At 37.4% G+C, this 7,674-nt stretch overlaps 1 long non-coding RNA gene across 2 annotated transcripts in view; it reads left to right on the top strand.

The window, feature by feature from the left end:
- Positions 1–159: 159 nt before the first annotated feature.
- Positions 160–7,674, top strand: part of LOC111747426 — a 12,752-nt gene continuing 5,237 nt past the window's right edge. The window contains exons 1-3 of one of the 2 annotated variants that reach the window (XR_002783524.1): positions 160–284; positions 1,962–2,139; positions 2,682–2,731. This is a non-coding gene — a long non-coding RNA (uncharacterized LOC111747426). The remainder of the gene's footprint in view (positions 285–1,961; positions 2,140–2,681; positions 2,732–7,674) is intronic. The other variant, XR_002783523.1, reaches the window with a different exon arrangement.

Genomic DNA, 7,674 nt, shown 5'->3' with positions numbered 1-7,674 from the left:
CCGGGTGTCGGGCTGGGAGGTAAAAGTGATCGCGTGGAGAGGCTCCCAAGGCGTCGTGGGCGGGGTCCCGGAAGGAAGGAGAACAAAGGTGTGGGGTGTCCCCTGGGATGTCAGCGTTGGGGGGCGTAAGGGATTACTTGAGGAGAGGAAGAGGAAGGTATAAGCGAGTGGGAATCTCAGGTGATGTCTGGGACCTGCCTGGAGCGCTGGCGGCCAGCGGGGATGAGGAAGTTCTGGAAAACAAGGCTGTTGGCAAAAAAATTCGAGGAGGGGCAGTGAGGCAGGTAAGATTGAGGAGTTAAGGTTTGTCAGGGAGAGGAGTTAGGGTCTGTCAGGGAGAGGTGTGGGAATGAGGAGCAGACGAGAGGCTGTGAGGGTACAGGAATATCCAGAGCGTGAGGATCAGCTCGTGCTTGGGCCAAGGGCCTCGGTCTATTTAGACTTTTTTGGCAGACCTAGTCTAGAGAGAAGAGGCAAAGAAGCTAGGGGATCCGGTTAGAGTCTGGTTTTGAAACAGATGGGTTCAGTGAAAAAGGTCGAAGGTGGCTGGAAAACCAGCTCCTGGAGAAAGGCAGTGGCTCGTGCCGCCTTCTCTTCTTGGTGGTGCTGAGCACCGTCCAGACGACCCTCCAGTTGGAGGGGGGGCAAGAAGCGGCCTGGAAGGGGTAGAGATGGGTCCCACGTAGACCTGGCAGAGAGTGGGTCACCAGGGATGACCCCCTCTTCTGAGCACTCTCGCAAGTGCAGTGAATGGCAGAGTTGTGTGTGCATGTGTATGTGTACACACTGCTACCTCACTTTCCACACTCACCTGTTTAGTAGCAGGCCAGATTATGGTCTGATGAGTAGTGTAATGCCTCTGGGATTTGTATTATATTTACCTTCTTGGCGAGTATTAAGCTCTCTCCCTCCTCCCTCTGTTCCCCAAGGTCCATCGGACATTAAGAGAGCTAGGGACAGACAAAACAGTCTTAGAAATCTCAGGATTTTTGAGCTTAAATTTGTTTCTTCTCTCCCGTGCTTTGTAATTGGGAAGAAGGAAATGTATTTAAGTGTTTTTTTTTTATTTTAATTTTATTTTATTTTACTATTACTCAACTGCTTCAAACCAAACTCTCATACTCCAAATAATTCAGTTTTCGTCTGAAAACTGAGCAAACTAGATGAGAGCATACGAATCCCAATTTATTTAATTTTGTTTTAGAGATAATTTTTATAAACCTCTAATCTAGCCTCATCCTGTGGAAAATTGGGGACTAAAATCAACTGAGTAGTGAATGGCAGCACTGCATCCAGAACCTAATTTTACTCCAGTTTGAAACCATGGTGGTTTTCAAATCTAGCTGCACATTAAAATTACCTGTATCCAACCCAAAACAGATCTCTGGAGTTAAGACTCTTGTCATGGGTATATTTTTTTTAATTTTTTAATTTTCCAAATGACTAATGTATACTGAGGGCTGAGAACTAAGCCATGTGCATTGCAAAACAGAAAATGGAGAAGAAACTGGGAAGCGGTAAACAAGCAAAAAGAACACTTCTAGGGAGACTGAATTTTTTTTAATCTAAACTTGAAAGTTGAGTTTTCTAATATTCGCACTTCCCTTTCCACTCATATGCAATGACTAGTACCAGTAAATACACATACCTATCACTTTAGCCTAGGAAACCCTGAGTGCCACTAAAATATACTAAGAGCTTTAAAAGGAAGGAGAGCAGAACTAAAATTAATCAAAAAAGGATGGGTGGAACATTCTACCTTATTCAACTATTACAGACTTAAAGAAGTAATACCACTTCCACCTCTCAGCCAACTATCAACCCAAGCAAAAACAAGCCAGAATATACACTCTATCCTGAAGCTGAAACCCTGAGGTTGAAATAGTATAGTTATTTTGAGTACATAAAATGTGAACTTAAAAGTGGTTGTCCAGTTTGGACAATTTTCGCTTCCTTTACAGTAGAGAATCACATGCTGGGCCCTGCAGTTTTCTACCAGTCACAGAGCATGCTGGATGCCTGCGGCCATCTCCCAGCACCCCCACTGCCTTTCACCTTCTTAGAAACAGTGCCAGCACATGAAATACAGTGTGCACGAGCCAGTATCACTGGGACACCTGACCTGGGATTGAAGCAGAAGTGAGTGAGTTTGCTGTTACTGCATTCCTTTTTACATTTCTTTACTAAAACTACATGTGTTTTTTCCTATTAAAGGGAATCCTTAGGGGTGAAAATATCTTAAAATCATCTTCCACATTTTTTCAAAATAAAAGTTTACGTATCGTATAGATAGAATATATGTCACATAGAATTTTAAATGGGTTACTTTTTAAAGTAGTATGCCCAATTTAATATAAGATTGCTATACTCAGAACTAAAGAAAGTAAAATGCCTTCGAAATATCTATTTTCTTATCTTACTATGTTATGGATCCTAGAGGTGTTTTGTTTGTTCTAGGTAACTATTTTACCTAAAATGTTTATCACATCTCACTGTATCCTATATAGCATTATGTTTTACTTAGGATGTCCCTCAAATATATAAACACATTTGAAGTTGAGTTAAAACAGCACTGTTCTTATTTAACTTTTTAAATAACTGGCCATCTTCATCATTGAATTCTCAAGGTCTTCTTGACAGACCCAGACTAATTTAAAATGCAAGTCCTTCAATTCCTATAGGAACACCAGCTTGTGAAGCCTGTGAGCCTGGGGACTTTCATTTCTTACATGTGAGTAAGGGCTACTTACTTATAATCTGCTAAGTAAATTATAGGAGGCATATCTAAACTAAAATCATAAACTAAAATAGTCAATCAGTAGAATTTACTGAGGACTCAGTACTCTGCTAAGATACCTGGTAGCTTCACAATGCTTGGAATCATTACAGCTCTTCTGCACATGAATGTACATAGATGGCTGGCATTTCTACAGTTTCTCCTAACAGATCTTTCTGCAGCTCTACAGTCTTTTCTCAACACAGCATAAAGAGCAAGCCTCCCAAAACAATCAGATCATATCACTTCAATGGTCAAAATCCTGTGATGGCTCTCCATTTTACTCAGAGCTAAACTCCTTAAATAGTCTACAAGTCGCTCATGATCTCTGATTTCTTTTAGGCTTTCATCTAGCTGTTCCCCGTGCCTAGAACACTCTTCACTAAGATATTTACTTGTCTCATTCCCTCTTCAGATTTTCACTCAGTTATCCATCCTATTTAATACTCCAGCCTGCCCCACCCACTGCCTGGTCACTCCAATCTTTTTTACCTTACCCAGCCTTTCCTTTTTCCATAGCACTTACCACTTATTATGTTTATCATTAATCATCATCTTACCAGAATATAAGCAGATGGACAGAGCTGGATTTTTACTAATGTATCCCAAGCATCTAAAACTACATGGCACATAATAGGTATTCCAACAAATACTGTTGAATAAATTTCTGGGGGGAGGATTTGTCATCATTATTGGTTTCAGTTGGGTGAGAGAAAGGGGGAAATCATTCTCTAAAGAGGGAAACAGGTACAGAGAACTATGATCTAAATACTTTGTCAAGGTACATAGGTTCATTTAGGATTCAACTCCTGCCTGCCTCTACCCTTATCTCTAACCTAGCCTACCAACACATCCCCCTCTTCAGCCAGGATAACCTACTTGCACTTTACCGAATGTATAATTTCTCATCTCCGTGACTTCCTATTGCATCAGCTTGGATCACCTTTTCTACTCCCTGTCCCATAATCTTCCTACCAGTTACCTCCTTTGTCTTCACCGTTGCTCACCCCTTCCTTTCTCCTCCTACGTATTTGCGCTAGGCTCTGTTAGCACTACACAGACCTTGCTCATGAATAGCACTTGTCACACAGTGTTGTAGTCATTTATTTCCTTGTCTGTCTCCTCAACTAGACATGAATTCTTAAAGGGCAAGGAATATGCCTTTTACTCCAGTTTCCCCAGGGCCTATCATATTGTCTTTTATATTATAGGGACTCAATAAATGTGTGCTGCACAGTTACATGAGCAGTCATAAATAATGAGAAAAATCTCTCTTGTTAGAGTGTGAAAAGAGAGAGGCAGAGAGTTGTAGCAAAAGATAAAACTAATATGCTATACTAAAGAAATTGAACTCATTCTAGAGTCACTAGACTATAGGCAGTAGAGGGGGTTTCTTTAGCCAGAGAACTGACATGATCAGCTCTGATTTTCAGGAGAATATCCTGCCTTCAATTCCTCATTCATAGCCAAACACCTGCTAATAGAATTACTGAAAGGACACAGATGTGCGTGATTTAGGCTTGGAGACACAAATAGAATTTTTTACTTCCTATCTTCAGAACTTATTTTTCTGGATTTTTTTTTCCAGTAAATTATGACAGCATGATAATGAGGCCAAGGTCATGGTTTAAATCCTTGGGTGACTCAGCCAATGCTGAGCTGACTGTAGCCACAGCTGACTGTTAATCTTTTCCATTTGTCAAATGACAACATGTTATTTCTTGACCAAGAACTGGGTGGAAGAATATGACGAGTTTATCAAAAGTTAATAAGTTTTATTGGAAAAGTAACTCAAAGTGCTTTGCCATGGTTATAGAACCATACTGTCATTTTAAATTAAAATAACAGTATTCTGTTAGTGATAACAAAAGAGTACAGCATCATGGAAAGAATGCATTGTTTGTACCTAGAAAAGAAGCTAGAGATTAATATGGTTGAATTACTGGGATTCGAAGCCAAGAAGCAATGAAAAATTTAGTGGATGCTAGTGTAGATGCTTTATTAATTACTTTTTGTGTATTTAGCAATACGCAAAGTTATTTCTTAATTATCATGTTATAAAACCCATAGTCATTTATATTGAAAGGATCTGAGAAAATCATATTCTACTCATCTTTCATTTATAGCATTATAAAGTTTTTTCTATTTTTATTCCTACTAATCAATGAGCACATCTTTAAAGTGAAATAGGACAATAGTAGAGGTTGGGACATATAGACATAACTGATGTTACTATTTTCTTAATTACATCTTTATCTTAATTACAACTCCGACCACTATGGAAGTGAAAAAAAAAATTAAGTGAATTTTATGAGATCGGAAATAAATTAAAAACTTCTAATGAACAAATGGATCTAGGCTTTAAATAGCAACTCCTGCTAATATCATAAAAGGCAATCAGCCAGGCATATGTGCTACCTGATGGAAGAACACAACCTGTAAAGCTGTCTTACTAAAAATACATAAATAAAAACTGATTTGAACATCTAGTTCCACCTACCAATTTACAGGAAACACTGGGGACAGAGTAACATATTAAACTGTACCATGGGATTGCAATCTATGGAACACTGTACAGAAGATTCTATGGGACAAATCTCAGTTTTTCCAACTGGGATTGCAAGGAAAAAATAAAGAGATGGAAGGGGGAATCTATACTTTAAATGAAACTTAAATAACCTCAGCCTTGAAGTATAGGATTTGTGGATCTCACTTGGACCTGAATTTTTAAAGAAAAATGATAGGAGAAAACATTTTTACAAGAACTGGAAATATAAACAGTAGGTACTTGATGATAATAGGAAATTATTGTTTTCTTAGGTTGATGATATTTTAATGATGTTAATACAAAGAATCTTTAATAATACATGCAGAAATACCTATGGATGAAATTATATGATATCTGTGATTTGCTTCAAAATAATATAGATGGGAGTGTGAATGGGGCGAAATTGGCTATGGAAGATAGTAAAAAAAAATCTTCATAATAAAAATTTTTAGAAAGAGAATAAGCTTTTAACTTCTATTGTGGCTGTCTTTCACTAAACTAGGAAATCAACAAACTCAGATAACCCTTTATCAAACATTCTTTATTTGATAGATAACTATGTTAGTTAGCTGCTTTCACATTTTTTACCACCTCACACCATCCTATGAAGAATACCTGAGAGGTATTTTGACTAAAATAAGAGATTGAATTTCAAGGCAAATTTTCAGTGTAAGTCTCCTGGCTCCCTGTCCAGTATTCATGACTCTATACACGATTGCTAAAAATGATTCTCTATATATTCTGTTTCCCTGATTAAATCTGTGTACACCTCTACCGTAGTATCTGGCATATAATAGCCATCATAAAATAGATATATTTAACCTAACTTGCTCCCTAATAGTTATCATACTTAAAACGCAAAAGAAATTATAACAGAAACTAATGTTTAGTTATGTTCCAGTTTGCCTGACACTATTCCAGATTGCCCAGGACAGTCGTTTAATCTGGGTAATTATTAACTGCAACCTTTTTCTTTCTCATAAGTATCCCACTTTGCACCTCAAATGTTATGGTCATGTTATATTCAGATAATATAAATTAGGCTCAGATGCACAATATGTAATGGGTATAGAAAATATATAAAACTCGAACAGTATGTTCATAGAGTAAAGGTCCATGTTATAACCATCTTGTAATTACCATACTACATGCTAGACATTTAATAAATTTGGTTGGAATAGAGTTAATGAATTCTACATTAGAGAAGAGTAAATTACCTTATATTCTCTCCCCAGACAAGATTTTGACCCCAGCTGGAATCCAGTAATAACTAATACTAATACCCATCTTCTAAGGAATATCAAGCCCATCTTCTAAGGAAGATTCATAGCAAAAATAGATCAAACTGCCTAGGATTTGTAAGACATGCATAATAATTGATATATAGAAGTCATGTACATAGCCTGAAATACAGTGCAAGAATATAGTCATAGCAAGCTTCTCAACTGGAATAAAAGATAATAGTTGTTTATTTGAAAGCATGTAGGAAATGAGTGTAGAAGTCTCAGCCAAAATCTAATCGCTTAGCCTGCAATACAAGATTTCCTACAAAATTGTGGCTTTCAAAGGGTGGGTTTATCTTCTGCAACATGAACTGGATGCCATACACTTCAACTGTCTCCCTCTGCCTACTAGAGTCACTTTAATCTTATCTAGATGGTGCCTGATCCAATTGCTTTCACCCATGTTCTTTATTCTGTCAGACAGTGAAATTCAAGAAACTACATCCTAGATCTGATGAAAGGAGATGCAAAGCTTACTATCAGCTGTGTAGTGATGGCACTCATCACTAATTACTTCACTATCTTTCTGATTAGTGTCATATAAGACTAAACTGAAAGGGTGATAGAAAAGAGCCCTGTCATTGCCTTCAAGGGAAAGGCGAAGAAAAGATTAGCAAAAGACATCAAGAATAATACAAGTTTATTTGAGTCTTTACCTTACTTAGTCAAAGGAAATTTAGTTTATACAAATACCAAAGAGAGAAAAATAATATATTTATTGTCTGGAAATTTTGTGGGGTGTCTAGTTTATACAGATAAAATGTCACTATGCAGTTAAATGAGATGCCCTATGTATAATATTTAGCACAATGTCTAGATCAGAGCAAGTATGCAAATAAACATGTGTTTGTCCCCACCCCCCTCCCCCAAAAATCACCATGGCAATAATTTTGAAAAAATCATTCAACTTTGGGGGCTTCGGTTTTCTTATAAAATAAAAATCTTCTATACAATTATCAGTAAGATTCTCTCTACTTTTCAAATGTAATGATTCTGTGAAATACTACCATTATCTAATACTCACTTTGAAATGTATCATTCAAACAGCAAGCATGTATTGAGAACTA

This window comes from Pteropus vampyrus, unplaced genomic scaffold (genome assembly GCF_000151845.1).
Source record: "Pteropus vampyrus isolate Shadow unplaced genomic scaffold, Pvam_2.0 Scaffold222, whole genome shotgun sequence".
Taxonomy (NCBI): domain Eukaryota; kingdom Metazoa; phylum Chordata; class Mammalia; order Chiroptera; family Pteropodidae; genus Pteropus; species Pteropus vampyrus.
Note: the sequence above shows the minus strand (reverse complement) of the source record. Positions and strands in the feature narration are given on the sequence as shown.